Raw genomic sequence first — 20,671 nt, forward strand, 5'->3', positions numbered from 1 at the left:
ATTGATAGATTTCTGTGAACCAAGGATATTAAGGGATATGGGGCTAAGGCAGGTATATGGAGTTAGGTCACAGGTCACCCTGATCTGATCGAATGGTGGAACAGGCTCGAGGGGCAAAATGCTACCTCCACTTGCTGCCTCCTGATATGTGCCAGCTTCTCCTCCAAGAAAGCGGGACGTGTGTCTGGGTGATGTGCCTATCATGGTTGAATAGCTGCCAGTGTATGCGGCCTGTGAGTTGTGGGTGGACGGCTTGCAATGGTGGTAATGTGTAAGGGTGAGAGGGTTGAGTACTGATAGAAAGAGTTTGTTAGTATGTGGGTGATGGGGGGGGGTGTAGTGCATGGAGCAATGGATGCGGCTAGTGGTGTAGTTGGTAGGAGACACCACTTGACAGTTAACTTCACTCATCTTGACCACTCATGTCAAAGCATTGAACTTCTTCCTGTACTGCATCCCACTACCTTTTGGGTGTATGTCTGGAGGGCCTCTTGCTCCACCAACCCCCCGTAGATATAGGATGTCCCTTCTTCTGTCCACCTCTTGCACTAAGGCCTCTGGTCCATCAGCATCAACAGAGTCTCAGATCGGCACATTGGTGAGGTCTGGCATGCAGATTGGAGGATGTGGGATTTAGTGGTGGGCAACCTTTATTCAATGTTTTAACATAACTCATCAGTATGTAAAAATAGGGACGGGACCTTCATCTATGCTTTACGTGTGCGATGTCTGATCTCCGTTCAGACTCCGTGTAGACAGCAGGCTGTTACATTCAGCAAATAACAGGTACCAGCTACCTTTAAGAGATTTCTAACAGACAGACTGCCTTTAAGAGATTGGAGATTCCCCCTGCTGGTGGAAAGTGTGAATTGCGTGGAATCCTCGTTCAACGCTTATTTCCAACGCAGATTGCAGGTAGGTCCTAAGGCCTGACATAAATCTCGTCCTGCCTGCACAGGGACCACTGGGCACGGGGTAATAGTGGATCGTGCTACTCCCACCTAAGAACAGAACATATCCAATTTATCCCCCCCTGTTCCCTTAAAGCTTCACTGTACCTTCCTAAAGGTAATTTTCTGCCATCAGTGAGGTGCAGATAAATAAATAGCAAAAGCAAAACAAAAAAAATTGTTATTGTAATATTAACCACTTAAAAATGTTGGGAATGTGCATGTTCAATCTTAGTGTGGGAACTATAAGGGAGATATGTAAGTGCATAAGTCTAGTCCGAAATAACAGCATGGTGTCTGCTTCTGATTCAGATAGTATTTCCTCAAATAATAGATGTAATATTCTCAACTGGTCAGATTGACACTAAATTATTCCCTGAGGTGGAATCAAGCAGTATGTTTCCTTTGCATATAAAGTTAAGGAAAAATTATCTAATTATTATAAGCCAATGAATTTAGTGCAACAATTCCTCTTCGTCTGTACACACGAAGCAAAATATAACCCCAAGTCTCAGCAGCCCACATTATCTGAAACAGGGTGTCTCCTTTCCAAGGATGCTGGTAATTATCCCGCTGTCATTTCTGACTTGACTCTTTCACTAACATACGGCCTCCGCAGTTACTCATGGCCTCCACAATCAAACTTCACCTGGCTTATTTTATTTGCAAGAAAAACCTACATTCCCAGCGTAGTTAAGTATATATGTAGTAAACTTCTGCTGGGAGTCTGCATGTTGTAAGTCACCATGTCAGCCACATAAATCATCATTGGTTTCCTCTATAACATATCGCACAAGGGTACTGACTCGCAAAGTCATGTACTTTAATGAGTAATGAGTAACAACAGTCACTACACTTCATTGTATGAAATGTTTTGAAACACTTTGAGTGATAAGGTGTTATATAAGTGCAAATATCATCATAACTGCGCTCTCACAATATATATTTAGGCTGAGATTTTAGTTTGACTGCAGTCAGACGAATTGTACCAAGCTTCTCTATATGCCAAATACAGTGATATTTTGATCACAGAATGACTCCTTAGAAGTCACAGTCACCCTTTCTTCATTTGGGTTGCATACTCATAATTGGCACATGGAGCACTTCAGACCATTCCTTATGATTGTGAATAGTATTTACCAGCTGAAGAGGATTTTGTACATCTTGTACTGATATTGTTGTTTTCTGCGCATACTCACTGGCAGGAGGATAGTTCCAGAACCAATGTGTGGGTAAGGCATAGAGGAAGTGCATATGGTGGATATTGCAGAAAGAGAACATCAAGGTTCGGAACTGGGCATGTTATCTATTCCAGGCTGCAGAAGCTTCAGTTAAAGGCACAACTAACTGCAGCTCATCAAGGAGCAGCATCTGATGAGGTTTAGGCTGAGCAAAGAAGCTGTTATCAAGCTTTGCTTCTTGGTTCAGGAAAATCGACAGTCAAGGTCAACACAAGGAACAGTGTCTTCAGCGTTTAGGTTACGACTACAGTGAATTTCTACATCAGCAGTACCCTCCAGTCACCCACCAGAGACTGGACAGGAATCAGCCACTACGCATCAAACTGTTACATTTCATGATGTGACAGAAGCTCTCTATCAAAAGACATATCAGTTCACTGAGATCAACATAAACCATAAAAAGCAGGCATGAAAACAACTTGGCTTCTACTAGTTGACACGTATCTCTGATGTCTAGGGCATTATCAACTGCATCCATGTTACTATTGTTGTCCTTCCTCAAAGTCCAGGACTACATATGAATAGGATAGGCTGTCATTCCCTCAGCATGCAAATGGCTTGCAGCTTGCAGCTCATAATAAGAACATAAGAACATAAGAAACAGGAGCAGGAGTAGGCCAATCGGCCCCTCGAGCCTGCTCCGCCATTCAATAAGATCATGGCTGATCTGATCCTAACCTCAAATCTAAATTCATGTCCAATTTCCTGCCCACTCCCCGTAACCCCTAATTCCCTTTACTTCTAGGAAATTGTCTATTTCTGTTTTAAATTTATTTAATGATGTAGCTTCCACAGCTTCCTGGGGCAGCAAATTCCACAGACCTACTACCCTCTGAGTGAAGAAGTTTCTCCTCATCTCAGTTTTGAAAGAGCAGCCCCTTATTCTAAGATTATGCCCCCTCGTTCTAGTTTCACCCATCCTTGGGAACATCCTTACCGCATCCACCCGATCAAGCCCCTTCACAATCTTATATGTTTCAATAAGATCGCCTCTCATTCTTCTGAACTCCAGTGAGTAGAGTCCCAATCTACTCAACCTCTCCTCATATGTCCACCCCCTCATCCCCGGGATTAACCGAGTGAACCTTCTTTGTACTGCCTCGAGAGCAAGTATGTCTTTTCTTAAGTATGGAGACCTGTGTGCAGTATTCCAGGTGCGGTCTCACCAATACCTTATATAACTGCAGCAATACCTCCCTGTTTTTATATTCTATAACCCTAGCAATAAAAGCCAACATTCCGTTGGCCTTCTTGATCACCTGCTGCACCTGCAAACTAACTAATCATGCAAATCAAGTCTACTATCCAGGGAGTATGCATGATTCCTTCATTTTGAGGCCCTCCAATGTACCCAAATTGCCTGAAAGGAAAAGTTAAGTAGAAGGCCGTTTCCTGGAAAAGGATATGCTTTGTACCTATTGATGATAAAGCTTCTGGTGAATCTCTGTACTTAATCGTGACAAAGGTATAATGTTGCCCATGGCAGAAATAGGGTGCTTACTGATCAACCTTTCAGGTGGCTCATGCAGTGTTTGAGATGCTTGGATCTCTCAGGTGAGTCCTTGCCATAGTCCCCTCTGAAGATTAGAAAAATTGCTATAATGTGCTGCATGTTGCACAGTGAACAGTGGCTGGCATTAAATATGCATGAGGGGTGGCAGAAAGAGGGAGAGCAACGGGACAAAAAAGAAGTTTACAAAATAGGAGACCAAGGACTGCTGGCTGGCAGTACGTTAAGACCGTCTATAACAGCCAACTGTTTTCAGGGAAGTCTGCCAATCTTTGAAAAAAAATGTTTTTTCTCAGTTTTATTACAATTTTCCCCAGGTTTTAAGTCTCACTTTGTCCTGTTTTGAAATAGGCAAATTCAGCTCTATTTTTGTGGTACTAAAACCACAGATTGCAGCACTTAATGAAGGGAGGTGCTTTTGCTGATATACAGTCTGCTGCTTGGTGCAAGTGCAAGTCCAGGTGGTGACCGTAGGTACTGTGACATATTGGGGTAGAAATCCGTCTCGGGTAGAAGTGCAAAATAGGCAGAATTGGATCGGCCGCCTGTTATACTCACCACCCATTACACACCCCGCCTGTTATACTCCCTCCCGTAAAACACCCCGCCCTTAAAACACCCCACACGTTATACGCCCTCCCTTTACACTCCCTCCCGTTATACACACTGCCCATTATACTCCCCGCCAGTTATACTCCCTGCCGTTATACTCCCTCACGTTATACTCCCTCCCGTTATACTCCCTCTCGTTATACTCCCTGCCGTTATACTCCCTCCTGTTATACTCCCTCTCGTTATACTCCCTGCCGTTATACTCCCTCCCGTTATACCTCCGCCGGTTATACTCCCTCCCATTACACTCACTGCCGGTCATACTCCCTCCCGTGATACGCCTCCTGTTATACTCCCTCCCGTTAAACCCCCCCGGCCCATTCTACTCCTTGCCCGTTATACTCACTCCCATTATACTCCCTGCCATTATACCTCCGCCCGTTATACTCCCTCCCGTTATACTCCCTGATCATTATACTCCCTCCCGTTATACTCCCCGCCTGTTATACTCCGTCCCGTTATACTCCCTGCTCGTTATATTCCCTCCCAATATATTCCCTCCCATTATACTCCCTCCCGTTATACTCCGTCCCATTATACCTCCACCCATTATACTCCCTCCCGTTATACTCCCTGCCGTTATACTCCCCACCCAATATACTTCCCACCCATTATACTCTCCGCCCATTATACTCCCCACCCATTATACTCCCCACCCATTATACTTCCTCCTGTTATACACCCTGCTCGTTATACTCCCCACCCATTATACTCCCCACCCATTATACTTCCTCCTGTTATACACCCTGCTCGTTATACTCCCTCCGGTTATACTCCTTCCCATTATACCTCCACCTGTTATACTCCCTCCCGTTATACTCCCTCCCGTTATACTCCTTCCCATTATACCTCCACCTGTTATACTCCCTCCCGTTATACTCCCTCCCGTTATACTCCTTCCCATTATACCTCCACCTGTTATACTCCCTCCCGTTATACTCTCTCCCGTTATACTCTCCGCCTGTTATACTCCCTGCTCTTTATACTCCCTCCCGTTATACTCCCTCCCGTTATACTCCCTCCCGTTATACTCCCCACCCGTCGTACTCCCTGCCCTTAATACTCCCCGCCCGTTCTACTCCTTGCCCATTATACCTCCCGCCCGTTAAACTCCCTCCCGTTATACTCCCTGCCCATTATATTCCCCGCTTGATATTCAATCCCATTGACTGCAATGAGATGGAATAATGGGTGGGGAGTATAACTGGCGGCCGATGCGCTTTCCCCAAGCTGAATTTCCACCCCATTGTGCTGCTCTGGTTCCAGCTGTTACCTCATTGATTCTTGCATCACTGTCTGTAGATAACACAACACCAACAACAACGTTTATAGTTTCTTTAACGTAAGGAACATCCTAAGGCAGTTCACATTTAGGGGTGTGGAAAACGGATGCTGAGCCAGAGCTGGAGAGATTGAGGGGTAACCAAATGTTTGGTCAAAAAGGTGAGTTTTGAGGTGGTTTATAAAAAGAGAGAGAGGTGGAGGGGGAAGGGGTTTAGGAAGGGAATTTCAGAGCATGCACAGGCAATGGGACTAATCTTGACTTTGGGTCTGACAGCTTTTCTTTTTTTTTTATTCGTTCATGGGATGTGGGCGTCGCTGGCCAGGCCGGCATTTATTGCCCATCCCTAATTGCTCTTGAGAAGGTGGTGGTGAGCCGTCTTCTTGAACCGATGCAGTCCGTGTGGTGACGGTTCTCCCACACTGCTGTTAGGAAGGGAGTTCCAGGATTTTGACCCAGCGACGATGAAGGAACGGCGATATATTTCCAAGTCGGGATGGTGTGTGACTTGAAGGGGAACGTGCAGGTGGTGCTGTTCCCATGTACCTGCTGCTCTTATCCTTCTAGGTGGTAGAGGTCGCGGGTCTGGGAGGTGCTGTCGAAGAAGCCTTGGTGAGTTGCTGTAGTGCATTCTGTGGATGGTACTCACTGCAGCCACAGTGGTGAAGGGAGTGAATGTTTAGGGTGATGGATGGGGTGCCAATCAAGCGGGCTGCTTTGTCCTGGATGGTGTCAAGCTTCTTGAGTGTTGTTGGAGCTGCACTCATCCAAGCAAGTGGAGAGTATTCCATCACACTCCTGACTTGTGCCTTGTAGATGGTGGAAAGGCTTTGGGGAGTCAGGAGGTGAGTCACACGCCGCAGAATACCCAGCCTCTGACCTGCTCTTGTAGCCAGAGTATTTATATGGCTGGTCCAATTAAGTTTCTGGTCAATGGTGAGTCAAGAGAGAAAGGATATATATGAGGCTGAAGTCAGATGAATGGAGTATTGGCAGGTGATATAGGGCTGGAGGAAATAATGGAAATAGGGACGGGTGGGGATATCGAGGGATTTAAAGAGGATGAGAATTTACATTTGAGGCATTGGGAGATGGGGAAACAGTGTAGGACAGAGAGAATAGGGATGATGGGTGAGTGGGGCTTAGTGCAGAACAGGATGCATGTTGCAAAATTTTCAACAAGCTGGTGTTTGTAGAGGGTGGAGGAAAAGAAATCAGCAAGGAGAGCATTAGCATGTTTGAGTCTGGAGGTGACATTAGGATTTCTAAAATGGAGGCGGAGACTGGGGTGTAGGTGGGCAGTGTTGCAGAGGTGGAATATGAGGTTTTTGTGATGGAGAGGATATAGATCGAATAGGACTGAAGTTGCAAACAGTCTGATTTAGCCTGACACGACAGTTGAGGATGGAGATTAAATCAGTAGCAAGTGGGCGGAGTTTCTGTCGGGGGGCAAAGGCAATGGCTTCGGTCTTTCCAGTAGTGGAAGAAGTTCGGACTTATCCAAGCCTGGATGTCAGACAAGCAGTTTGACAGCTCTGAGATAGCCGAGGGTTTGAGAGAGGTGGTGGAGAGGTGGAACTCTCATCATGTGTTATCGGTGTCTATGTGGAAGCTGACCCTATGGATGATGTCGCTGAGTAGCAGCATGTAAATCAGGAAGAAGTGTAGCCAGGTCCTTGGGGAACTCTGGAGGTAACGTTGCCTATGTGGGAAGAGAAGCTATTGCTGGAAATCCTCTAGTTATTTTTTTTTATTCATTCATGGGATGTGGGCGTCGCTGGCGAGGCCAGCATTTATTGCCCATCTCTAATTGCCTTTGAGAAGGTGGTGGTGAGTCGCCTTCTTGAACCGCTGCAGTCCGTGTGGTGAAGGTTCTCCCACAGTGCTGTTAGGAAGGGAGTTCCAGGATTTTGACCCAGCGACGATGAAGGAATGGCGATATATTTCCATGTTATGTTCAGATAGCCCCGAGTGGAATATGAGAAGATAGTCCCACAGAGCTGGACAACAGAGGAGAGATATCGGAGAAGGATGGCAAGGTTGACTGTGTCAAACGCCATAGAGAAGTTGTGGAGAATGAGGAGGGATAATGTAGATGGAGCTGTAGTTGCAAGGACAGAAGGGTCTATAGAATCATAGAATCATAGAAAGGTTACAGCACGGAAGGCCCATCGAGTCCACGCCGGCTCTATGCAATCCAGCTAGTCCCACTCCCCCGCCCTATCCCCGTAGCCCTGCACATTTTTTGTTTCATGTATTATCCAGATCCCTTTTAAAGGCCATGATTGAATCTGCCTCCACCACCCCCTCAGGCAGTGCATTCCAGATCCCAACCACTCGATGCGTAAAAAAGTTTCGCCTCATGTCACCTTTGGTTCTTTTGCCGATCACCTTAAATCTATGCCCTCTGGTTCTTGACCCTTCCGCCAATGGGAACAGTTTCTCTCTATCTACTCTGTCTAGACCCTTCATGATTTTGAATACCTCGATCAAATCTCCTCGCAACCTTCTCTGCTCTAAGGAGAACAACCCCAGCTTCTCCAGTCTATGCATGTAACTGAAGTCCCCCATCCCTGGAATCATTCTAATAAATCTCCTCTGCACCCTCTCTAAGGTCTTCACATCCTTCCGAAGGTGCGGTGCCCAGAACTGGACACAATATTCCAGTTGTGATCGAACCAGTGTTTTATAAAGGTTCATCATGACTTCTTTGCTTTTGTACTGTATGTCTCGAATTATAAGGCCCAGGACCCCGTATGCTTTTTTAACTGCTTTCTCAACCTGCCGTGCCACCTTCAACGATTTGTGCACATATATCCCTAGATCCCCCTGTTCCTTTACCCCCTTTAGAATTGTGCCCTCTAGTTTATATTGCCTCTCCTCATTTTTCCTACCGAAATGCATCACCTCGCATTTTCCGCGTTAAACTTTATCTGCCACGTGTCCGCCCGAGCCACCAGAGTGTCTATATCCTCTTGAAGTCTATCACTATCCTCCTCACTGTTCACTACCCTTCCACGTTTTGTGTCATCAACAAATTTTGAAATTGTGCCCTGTACTCCTAAGTCCAAATCATTAATATATATCAAGAAAAGCAGTGGTCCCAGCACCGATCCCTGGGGAACACTACTGTACACCTCCCTCCAGTCCGAAAAACAACCGTTCACCACTACTCTCTGTTTCCTGTCATTTAGCCAATTCTGTATCCATGTTGCTATTGCCCCCTTTATTCCATGGGCTGCAATCTTAATAGCAAGCCTATCATGTGGTACTTTATCAAATGCTTTTTGAAAATCCATATACACCACATCAACTGCAATGCCCTCATCTACCCTCTCTGTTACCTCATCAAAAAACTCTATCAAGTTGATTAAATAAGATTTGCCTTTAACAAATCCGCGCTGGCTTCCCCTAATCAATCCACACTCGTCCAAGTGACTGTTAATTCTGTCCCGGATTATTGTTTTCAAAAGTTTCCCCACCACCAAGGTTAAACTGACTGGCCTATAGTTGCTGGGCTTGTCTTTACACCCTTTTCTCAACAAGGGTGTAACACTTGCAATTCTCCAGTCCTCTGCCATCATATCTAAGGATGTTTGGAAGATTATGGCCAGTACCTCCGCATTTTCCCCCTTACTTCTCTCAGCATCCTGGGGTGCATCCCATCCGGAACAGGTGACTTATCTATTTTAAGTACAGCTAGCCTATCTAGCACCTCTTCTTTCTCAATTTTTTGCACATGCAGTATCTTAACCAGATCTTCCTTTACCGAGACTCTGGCACCATCTTCTTCCTTGGTAAAGACCAATGCAAAGTACTCATTTAGTACCTCAGCCATGTCCACTGCCTCCATGAGTACCTCTCCTTTATGGTCCCTAATCAGCCCCGCCCCTCCTCTTACTACCCGTTTACTGTTAACATGTCTGTAGAAGACTTTTGGATTCCCTTTTATGTTGTCCGCTAGTACATTCTCATACTCTCTCTTTGCCCCTCTGAACTTTCTATATTCTCTCTGGTTGGCACTTGTGTTATCAACCTGATACCTGTCATACGCCGCTTTTTTCCTCTTCATCCTTCTCTCTATCTCCTTTGTCATCCAGGGAGCTCTGGCTTTCATTGCCTTACCTTTCTCCCTCGTTGGAATGTACCTTGTCTGTACCCGAATCATCTCCTCTTTAAAGGCCGCCCACTATTCAATTATAGCTTTGCCTGTCAATCTTATGATTCCAATATACCCGGGCCAGATCTGTTCTCATCCCACTGAAATTGGCCCTCCTCCAATTAAGTATTTTTACTTTGGAGTGGTCAGAGCCCTTTTCCATAGCTATCCTAAACCTTATGATACTATGATCGCTGCTCCCTAAATGCTCCCCCACTGACATTTGCTCCACTTGGCCCGTCTCATTCCCTACAGCCAAGTTGGGCTGAAAACATACTAGTCGAGAAAATTATCCTGAACACATCTCTAAAACTCCTTCCCTTCTTTGCTTCTTATATTATTGTTATCCCTGTCTATATTAGGATAGTTGAAATCCCCCATTATCACTACTCTATGGCTTTTGCACCTCTCTGTAATTTCCCTGCAAATTTGCTCCTCTTTATCCTTCCCACTAGTTGGTGGCCGATAGAATACACTCAGTAGTGTAATGGCACCTCTATTGTTCCTTAACTCTAACCAAATGGATTCTGTCCTTAACCCCTTCAGGACATCCTCTCTCTCCAACACTGCAATATTCTCCTTAATCAATACTGCCATCCCCCCCCCCTATCCCCACCACTTGCATTCCTTCTCCATCTATCCTGAACACCTTGTATCCAGGAATATTTAGTGACCAATCCTGCCCTTTTTTGAGCCTGTTATCGCCACAACATCATATTCCCATGTGGCTATTTGCACCTGCAGCTCACCAACCTTGTTTACCACGCTTCATGCATTTACACACATGCACTGCAAACCCGTCTTAGACTTTCTTATACTCTCTCTTGGTCTGACCCCACCTAATACCTTACTATTTATAACTCTAGGGCTAGCCTTCTCTCCTGATCCTTTGTGCCCCTTGTTTCCCCTTTCCAATGCTACATCCTGGTGCCTGTGATTTTCTTGAGAAGCGGGTGGTTATAGCAGTTTTGAAGAGGGACCCTGAAGAGAGGGAACTATTGACAATGTCAGTTAGCATAGGTGACAGAAACATGAGCTGGGTGGTCAGGAGTTCAGTGGGAAGGGGATTGAGGGAGCAATGGACAAGCTAAGTTTGGAGAGGACAGGAAATGGGAAAGAGGTTTCAGAAAGAGATGGAGGTGGAGGACTCGAGTAGTTCTGGGCTGGGGGCTATGCAGCCTAAATTTAGTTTACGCTGGCTTCTGGTCCAAAAAATGCCATCTTGCTTCAAATGCGTGCCATCAAGAAGGATCTTGAAATTATGGGGCCAGATTCTCCTGGATTGACATAAAAAGGCACATTGAACCAAAATTTATCCTGAAATTCATGCCGAACTTGCCATTGGCAACTTATGCCAAAATCTTCTGAGAATCTCATTAGAATTTTAAACCTGCATAAAACTAACAGAAATCAGTTTAAACGATTGGGGCCCAAGGGAAGTATGGAATTTATGCCATTTTCTTTCTTTAAGTCTCACTTTATATATGAAATTTAAAGTTTGAAGCCATCAAACCATCCGCTATGCACATTAGGCACAGCAGGCGCTAAATTGGGCCGTTGTTTCGACGCTACACGGCCTCTCTGACGTCCAAGATGGCGTCTTGGATGTGCACGCACGTTTCCAGCGTGATGTGCGCCGGACGCCATTTTGGTATAGGTGTTAGTGCATACGCAACTACCAAACTCTGGAAGCATGTAAAGTAGCGAGAAAATGCGTGCAATCAGTGTGCAACGCTGATTTAAAGTGATGGACACCATTTTGGACCTTAACACTCAACTCAATGCACAGTCTTAACCCTGACCATCTGTGCATGTCTTACAGTGCCTGGAGGACCCCCCCAACAGAGCTATTTAAAGGGGCCATGCAGGTGTTGCAGGTCAGTTGCGAGATTATTGCTTCTGGCTGTTGGTGGAATCAGAAGTGTTTTTTGAAGCTCCCCATTCTTACTGAGAGTTCCTAGGCTACATTTGAGAGTGGTTTGGCAGGTGCTGCCTTACAGTTCGGAAAGTTAAAACCGTGGTTGAACAACATTCCTGACAACCATAGGCGGTCTGCTCGGGCTCTCGCTGGGCATTGAACATGATTAGGAGCATGCAGAGAGGGCACGCACAGCAGGTCAAGCTGCGAGGAGACGGAGGACAAGGAGGCACAGGGCACTGAGCAGGAGGACCTACCCAATGAGGGCTTTCCAGGACCAATTCTCTTACCTCAACATGACCGAGGAGGATTGCATCCAACGCCTGAGGTTCACCAAGGAAGCCGTGACCGAGATCTGTCAACTGGTGCTGCCACAACTGCAGCCTCAGAGCAGGGCTTGGACAGCATTGCCTGTGACTGTGAAGGTCACCGTGGCACTGAATTTCTACGGCTCAGGAGCATTTCAGGCCTCTGCTGGCGACATGTGCAACATCTCGCAGTATGCAGTGCACTGCTACATAACGGAGGTCACAGACGCACTGTACCAGATGAGGAACGGGTTCATCATCCTCCCTCTCCACAGAGACAAGCAGAACAAGCAAGCACGGGGGTTCGCTCGCATTGCTGGCTTCCCCATGGTGCAGGGCGCCATTGACTGCACCCATATTGCCCTGTGTGCCCCGCATATCAACTCAGCCGTCTTCGTCAACCGAAAGAGCTTCTACTCCCTCAACGTGCAGCTGTTGTGTGACCACATGCATCGAATCATGGAGGTCGTGCCCACTACCCTGGGAGCAGTCATGACGCCTTCATCATGCGGCAGTCCAACGTGCCAGCTACCTTTCACCCGACTCAGCAAGTCAAAGACTGGCTACTGGGCAACAAGGGCTATCCCCTCACTCCGTGGCTCATAACTCCGGTCAGGAACCCATGCACACGTGCACAGCAGGCCTATAATGAGAGCCATGCTGCCAAACGCAACATCGTGGAGCACACCATAGCCCTCCACAAATAATGCTTCCGCTGTCTGGATTGGTCTGGAGGAGCCCTGCAGTACTCCACTGAGTGGGTGGGCAGATTTGCGATGGTCTGCTGCATGCTGCACAACCTCGCCATCGTGAGAGACCAGCCTTTGCCACCAATGATTGGAGAAGACCCTGAGCCAGAGGTGGAGGAGGAGGAAGCTGAGGAGGAAGAGGCTGAGGTGGAGGAGGAAGAAGAGGCTGAGGAGAAGGAGGAGGAGGAGGGGGTGGAGCCAGAAGAGAAAGTGGAGGAAGACGCAAGGGTGCAACAGGGACCACACACCTTGTCTGAAAGGGCTCTGCGTGCTCGCCTGATCTGTGCCCGCTATCAATAATGTGAACTACATCCCCCAACTCACCAACAGTCCTACACTCCCCATCTTTCCGCTCCCACAAGACAATCAAATCACCCTCCATCTGATTACACACTGGTTTCCCCCTCAGCTCATTGCATAAATAAAAACCACCACCAAATGCAAAATCAAAGTCTCATTTATCAATGAATAAATGACATTAAGAAAAACATAACAGAACTATTCACCCTTGTGCATTCCCTTAGTGCCTGTTGTCTGTGTGCCTTTACCTATCCTAGTGCTCCTACGAGGTGCTTCCCCAGTGGCTGGAGCATGGGTGGTGGGTGGCTGCTGGCCTTCGATGGAGGAGCGTGCAGATGGCCTTGGAGGACGACCTTGAGCAGCTCTGGGCCGGGAGGGCCCGGCTTCAGACTGCGCCATCTCAGCATGGGCTTCAGCAGTCTGGCCTGGCTGGCCGATAGACAACAACAGGGACACTGGTGGAGTGGCAGGGGTGGGAGCAGGAAGGCTGTCATCCTGAGAGAGGACAGCAGGTCCGATTGCCATGGCATCACTGCCACTCTCCTGGGGCGGTGCCTCAGTAATCCTGGTGATCAACTGGAGAACGGATTGCTGGAGTGCTGTGATGACCTGGAAACCCCGTTCCATAGTGGTCCCCAGACCCACGATAGCAGCAGTCTGAGCTTCCAAGGCAGCAGTCAGACCTTGGATGGCAGATGCTTGTGCTGCAATGGACGCTATGACATCAGTCATCAGACGCTGCATCATGTTGAGTTCCACAGGTGAGCTGATGGAGGTGACCACCCATTCCATGTTGGAAAGGATGGGCTCCAAGCCCTGCACAAAGCCCTGACTCAAGTTGGAGCTGGACTCCTCCATGCCCCTTCTCATTGCGCGCAGGCTTTCCAGTGCCCCAACAATTTGGTGGTGTGCACCCATCAGCCGTCTTTTGTAGCCTGGCCCATCGAAGTCCTCATCTGGCTTCTCGGCAGCAGAACCAATGAGCGACCTCGCCCTCCGGCAAACTGGCACCTGTGGTATCCGTTCCCCTCGCCCCGGCTCCTGCGCACTTGTGCTCGGTGTCCCACCACGTGCAGATCCCTCCTCTAACCTAACCTCTAAAGGACGCGCAGTGTCAGTCTCTGAGCTGGTGGAAGCAAGTTTCAGATCGAGTGATGGTGTGGCTTCAGTGGACCCCTCCTCCTGCTCCTCCTCCTCCTCGGAAGGTGCTGCCACGTGTTCTTGGGTATCTGCAATGACAAAGGGAAACAGGTTGAGTTGTGGAGTGGGGAGAGGAACAAGCAAGAGGTGTGTGCTGACAGCATGAGCAGCACGTGAGTCATAAAAAATTATGGGAGGAGGGAGATGTGGGAAAGGAGAAGGAGCATTAGATATGCAGAGACCCCCTTCATCGGGACCTCCAGTGTGGCATGTTGTCACGGCTGCAGCAACGGTCCCCCCCAATAATCCGGAACATAGTCTCCTCTAGGGGGGTGAGGACATGTAAGCGTCCCCATCCACCCTCAGGATCCTCCTGCTGCTGGCTGTAATGCGCCACCTTCTCCTGCAAGACAGAGGACTGTGTGTAAGTTAGTGTCCTGCGAGGTATGTGGATGATGTGCCTGTTGTGGTCGAATAACTGCCAGTGTGTGTGACCTGTGAGTGGTGGTTGTGTGGCCTGCAAGTGTGGTACTATGTGCGGGTGAGATGCAGCGTGCTGAGTGCAGCATTGCATATGGATGGGCAGTGTTTGTTGATGGGTGGGTGACAGGGAGTGTGATGCGTGGAGCAGTGGTGCAGTTGGTAGGATGTGCATTCACTCACCTTGACCACTTGTGTCAAATCATTGAACTTCTTTCAGCACTGCACCCACGTGCATGTGCAATGCTCCTGGCGTTGACTTCCTGCGTCACAGCCTGCCAATGCCTGTGGAGCTGCAGTCTGGAGGGTCTCCGCCCACCCTGCGGCTACATGTTGGCCCTCCTTTCATCCACCCCTTCCACCAGGGCCTACAGAGCATCATTGCAGAAGTGTGGAGCCCTCTCTTGTGCCGGTCCTGCTCTCCTCGTGGCCATCTTTCCCTTCTCCAAGTAAGTTGTGTACCTGCCATTTGAAATGTGCACCTGCACCTTTAAGAGGTGCAGGCTGCTGATGACGTGCGCTGTGTACACCCCATTTCCAACTTCCTCATTCTCCGTACAGCCTCTCAGCAGTGCGGATAGCGCTAGCTCCTCGGAGGTATCATGGTAAGTAGCAGGCAGCACGAAGTTCACGTGCTGCCTGTGTAGGGGCCATCGGGCACGGACTACCAGCACATCACACTACCCCTGCCTGAAAACGGCCCTTATTGAATTTTTCCCCCAGGATATTTAAGAAAATACGATCCTCCATTCTTTTGCATGGAGGGAGGAGCTATGTTAATGAGTGACAGAGAGTTTCATTGGGGGTATCTCGAAAGCAGTGCAAATGATCGCAGAAATCTGTGCTTAGTGTAAGAAAAGGCACAAGTCATCTATGTCCAAATGTCCACGAACGTTTGAGCTAAAAATTGGTATTATGCCGCTCTTACCCTGTTGTTTCAGTGCAAATTTCAAGGAAAATCCAGGCATATGTTCAGAAAATCTGAGTTTTCAAATATTGCAAGCAGCCATTGGGGATAATTTTGACGTTGGGTGATAATGTAAAACGGGTGATATCAGATCAGCCACCCATTATACATCTCTCCCGATTTTTATTTCCACTGAAGTCAATAGAAATGAAAATCAGGAGAGATGTATAACGGGCGGCTGAATTGATAGGGCTCTTTTAACACTATCACCCAAAGTCAAAGTTACTTCCATTGCCTGCGCATGCTGATAATCTCACCATACAATTGTTTTGCGGACCTGTTTGGAAGTACTGGTGAGTGCATAACTTGTTTACTGCTTGAAAAGTGTGAAAATTAGCATTTTGCTGATTGTTTGATTTCTCCTTGTGAGATTATCAAATTCATGATGCATAAATGTGACAGGAGGAAACATAAATGTACCTGCCAGTTTAATTACACACAACCAGAAATGGGTGAACTCTAATAATTACTTTTAAGGGGGGAGTATATACTTGATTGTATCTAAATATATCATTCTTTGGATGTTTCTAACAGAAGAATCAATTGTACTTATCAGTCAGTCTTATCTTTGCAAAAGAAGATGTGCTCTGGTTTTATGACAATATCTGTGGTTTTATTCAATATCCTCTAGATAGTTTACATGGTAACACATTAAACCTGGCCAATAGTACACTATTAATGGTGGCACTATTAACTTGGCTCATGATTGAAGTCAATCACATTAAAAACTGTGTCATTGTTCTCAAAAGCTGGGAAGCAAATCAATAAATAACTCAACATAGTTCACTGTGCAAGAGCTATGCATGTATTAAATTATTTCTCAGAAAGAATATTGTCGTAACACTAAATCCTTGAACACAATGCCGCATTTCATTCCACTAAATGCAAAAACTTAACATAATCCCACATTTCTGGCCAACAGATGTAAATAGGATTTTCAAATGAAAAATCAGTTTTTTTTAAATTCAGCATCCAATTGACTTTATGTAAATAGCTTGAATGAGAATAAAGGATAGAACACATAAAACATTTCTTTCTTAATTGTACTCTCAGAAAAAACTGAAACATTTTGACCTTGTCACGCAAAACTGCAAGCACAGACTGCTAAAGAGTTATCTCATGTCTCTCATGGGAGTTTGTCTGGGAACTGACATTTTAAACAGCCACATCTTTTCAAATAATCTTCATCACATTCAGCAGACTGCTGGAGTGGTACTAATTTATTTATTTGTTGGCGATAACGCCCTAAACTAGAGCAAACACTAATGACTAGAAAATGGTTTGGGGAAAATAAAACAATTTAAAGTTATGAGGCTCTTGGGGTATTCTGAGGGCAATGTCATTTGGTTATGCGTCACAAATTTTTCCTTATTACTCAGTTATTTAGTCTCCATTAAAAAGAAACAAAATTGTTCACAGCACCTTTGCATCCTTTTCACATGAGCATGTTCTTGTCATGATGCTCTTGAAAAATATATGTTGAAAGCAAGTGCCTGAGAAAAAGGTTACAAATTTTATTCCTGGAAGTTATATTCCTTATGTAAATGATGGACAGGGTTTTGAAAATTAAATATGGCATTTTTAAGGGTAAACTTTCATCCAGGGACATTTTAGGGTACAGTGGACAGACACTTAGTTTCGGCAATATGTGAGTTTTATAAAAGGGAGATACTGCCCTGTGGAACTTATAGTTACAAAGGGCTCGTCTGCAAAAGAATTTGCTGAAGTATCCTGCACAATTTGCACCTCACAATTTTTACAAGAATCTGAGCTGTAAAATATGCACAACAGAAGGCAACAGATATTCAACAGGAGCTTCTTCGTATTTTATGCACAATTTTAAAAAATTCAACTTATCACTCTGGATGGAAATAATTGACATCATATTGAACATGCCATAAGCGTTACACAAACACATTATAATATTAATAATAGGTTGAATGTTGACCTTTAAAAAGTTAGGGGGTGAAATCGGTCTTAGGTGGGGGGGTAGCGCAAAACAGGCGATAGCGAATCGTGAGCCTGTTTTATGCTCCACCCAATTTTCTTTTCCATTGAGGCAGAATAGAAAGCTGGTGCAGGATGAATGAATCATGGCTGCTGTGAAACCGGCCACAGACCTTCAATATCTGCTGCCTATGGTCACAAAAGAGCTGGATATTGAAGGAGTGGTTTCTGTTTTTGTACATGAAGATGCCATGCTGTTGATGGGAAGTACGCAGGGCAACGAATGTGCAGTCTATGACCCCTTGGGAAGACTGCCTTGCGAGCGAAGCCTAGTGCCCTCTCGCCCTGCTGCACTTGGTCCATGGTGTTGACCGGAGGTCACGGGTTACGGTTATTGGCTTAGTACAAAGAGAAGAGTCAATTCTCTCTTAACTCTCAATTCGCTTTATTCACGTCGTTAGATCATATACATATAGCTTATACGTCTGGTTAGATATAGACATGCAGTTTGCACCAGGTTATACAGTTTTATACCCAAACTAGGATCTAAACGCACACCCACTAGGTTTCTCTGACACTCCCTGAGTGGTCACAGAATATAAAGGGTAATACCCGAAAAGGAGAGCTGATGCTGGCCAGGCGTTCCGTTCTCTCTCTCTCTCGATGTCGTCTCTACATCCCTGACGTAGGTTCTTCCACTTCCGCAATGTTTGGTCTCCGGAGTCTTCGCTCTGGCTCCACACCCCAGATTCTTCATTCTTATTCCGAATCTTATCTCTTCAAGCTGTGCTGTCTCTCTCTCCCGTTGGTTTAGGCTTGCTCGTCGAGTCTGTGTCTTCTCCTCATTGGCTCTACCCCAAGGACTTAGGTAGCATTACCTCATTACTCCTTTTCTAACTAAGGACTTGTGTCTTATCACATCTCCTTTGTCTTTCACAAAACTTAGCTAATTCAAACCAGCTCCAGCCAGCTCAGGCCAGCGACTGAACTCAGGTTACTTCAGTTCAAAAGTTGCTTTTGCCTGTGTGTCAGCAGTTCGGAATAAACTCAGTAGTTTCTGCAGCGCCTGGCCAACAATGGGGAAGGAGATGTAGTTGTTCCTCCTGGAGTTGAGAGCCTTTATGCAGCAGTGTACAGCCAGCTAGGAGACATCACTGATGTTAGCTGCTACAGCCTGAATGAAGCTTGTGGCAGAGAAGTTAAAGGCCGTGGTGACCTTTGACAGTCTCAGACAGTGCTGTCCATGCTCTGATTTGGGACTCCAGTGCTGGCTGCAGCTGGTGACAGAGCTGAGGTACATGCTCCTTGGTGAAGCTCGCGTGCCTCATACATTGCTACTCTGCCATGTTGAGATAGGAGAAGTGTTGCCTGAAAACCCGCTATGGGTATGGCTTCCTGTGCAATGCCCTCCTCCTCCCTCTCCTCCCAGCTGCTCCTGCTCTCTTGAATTATCTTTGCTGCTGCCCCAAAAGATTGTTACACAAGATAAGGGCTCATGGGGTTGGGGGTAATATATTAGCATGGATAGAGGAATGGTTAACGGACAGAAAACAGAGAGTAGGAATAAACTGGTCATTTTCAAGTTGGCAGACTGTAACAAGTGGGGTGCCGCAAGGATCAGTGCTTGGGCCTCAGCTATTTACAATCTATATTAATGACTTAGACGAAGGGACCGAGTGTAATGTATCCAAGTTTGCTGACAATACAAAGCTAGATGGGAAAGTAAGCTGTGAGAAGGACACAAAGGGCATGATTTTAACCGTGAAAAATGGGTGGGTTGGGGGCATTCAAAATTGCAACCATTTCAGACCCGCCCCCAACCTACCCATTTCCAGTTTTCATTGAGGTGGGATGAGGGGTGGGCAACCAACCTGCTCCCAGGAGGCTGGTTGGGCCTTAAAATCTTTCAAGGAGGCTTCGGGCCTCCATTTTCCAACAGTTTCCGATTTCAACCCCGGGGTGGGCGGAATTCCCCGGGCCTTCTCTTTCAGGCCTTGTGAAAGGAGGCGATAAGGCCTGAGACTAACAGGTAGGTGCCTTTCTGGCACAGCTTGTGGGCCAAGAGGAGCAGAAGTGCTTCATCCAGGCCCAACAAGCCTACCTTCAGTGACGCCCCAATGATCGCGGACCGCCCCCCCCCCCAATCACCGATCGCGGACCCCTGACACCGATCGCCGATCGCGGATCCCCGACCCCGATCTCCGATCCTTCCCCCCCACTAACAATCACGGAACCCAACCCCGATCCCCCCCTCCCAACGATCACGGACCCCGCGATGACCTCCGATCCCAACCCCTCCCCCCGTGACCAACCCCCCGATTCCTCCCTCCCATGACTGACGAACCCGAGCCAACCTGTGCCCCGTGCCTACCCATGCCCCCCATGCCACCCCCCCATTCATACAAAGAAAGACTTACCTGAAGACGTCCTCTCCCTGGCTGGTCTCCCATCCGACCGTGACCAGCCTGTCAATCAGGCCGGTCTGTCGGACGGCAAACCGACAAAAAAAATAAAAGACGTCCTTACGTCAAAATCGTAACGACGTCCGGGACCCGTCCGCAATTTGAACCCCGCCCCCTTCCCGGATCCGGGTCAAAATCATGCCCAAAGAGTCTGCAAAAGATATAGACAGATTAAGTGATCGGGCAAGAAGGTGGCAGATGGAGTATAATGTGGGGAAATGTGAGGTTATTCACTTTGGTAGGAAGAATAGAAAAGCAGAATTTTTTTTAAATGGTGAGAAACTATTAAATGTTGGTGTTCAGATAGATTTGGGTGTCCTTGTACATGAAACACAAAAAGTTAACATACAGGTACAGCAAGCAACTAGAAAGGCAAATGGTATTGGCCTTCATTGCAAGAGGGTTGGAGTACAAGAGTAAGGAGGTCTTGCTGCAATTGTACAGGTGAGACCACACCTGGAGTACTGTGTACAGTTTTGGTCTCCTTACCTAAGGAAGGATATATTTGCTTTAGAGACGGTGCAATGAAGGTTCGCTAGATTGATTCCTAGGATGAGGGGATTGTCCTATGAGGGGAGATTGAGTAGAATGGGCCTATGCTCTCCAATGAGGTGATCTCATTGAAACATGTAAGATTCTGAGGGGG

This window comes from Heptranchias perlo, chromosome 6 (genome assembly GCF_035084215.1).
Source record: "Heptranchias perlo isolate sHepPer1 chromosome 6, sHepPer1.hap1, whole genome shotgun sequence".
NCBI classification, from domain to species: Eukaryota; Metazoa; Chordata; class Chondrichthyes; order Hexanchiformes; family Hexanchidae; genus Heptranchias; species Heptranchias perlo.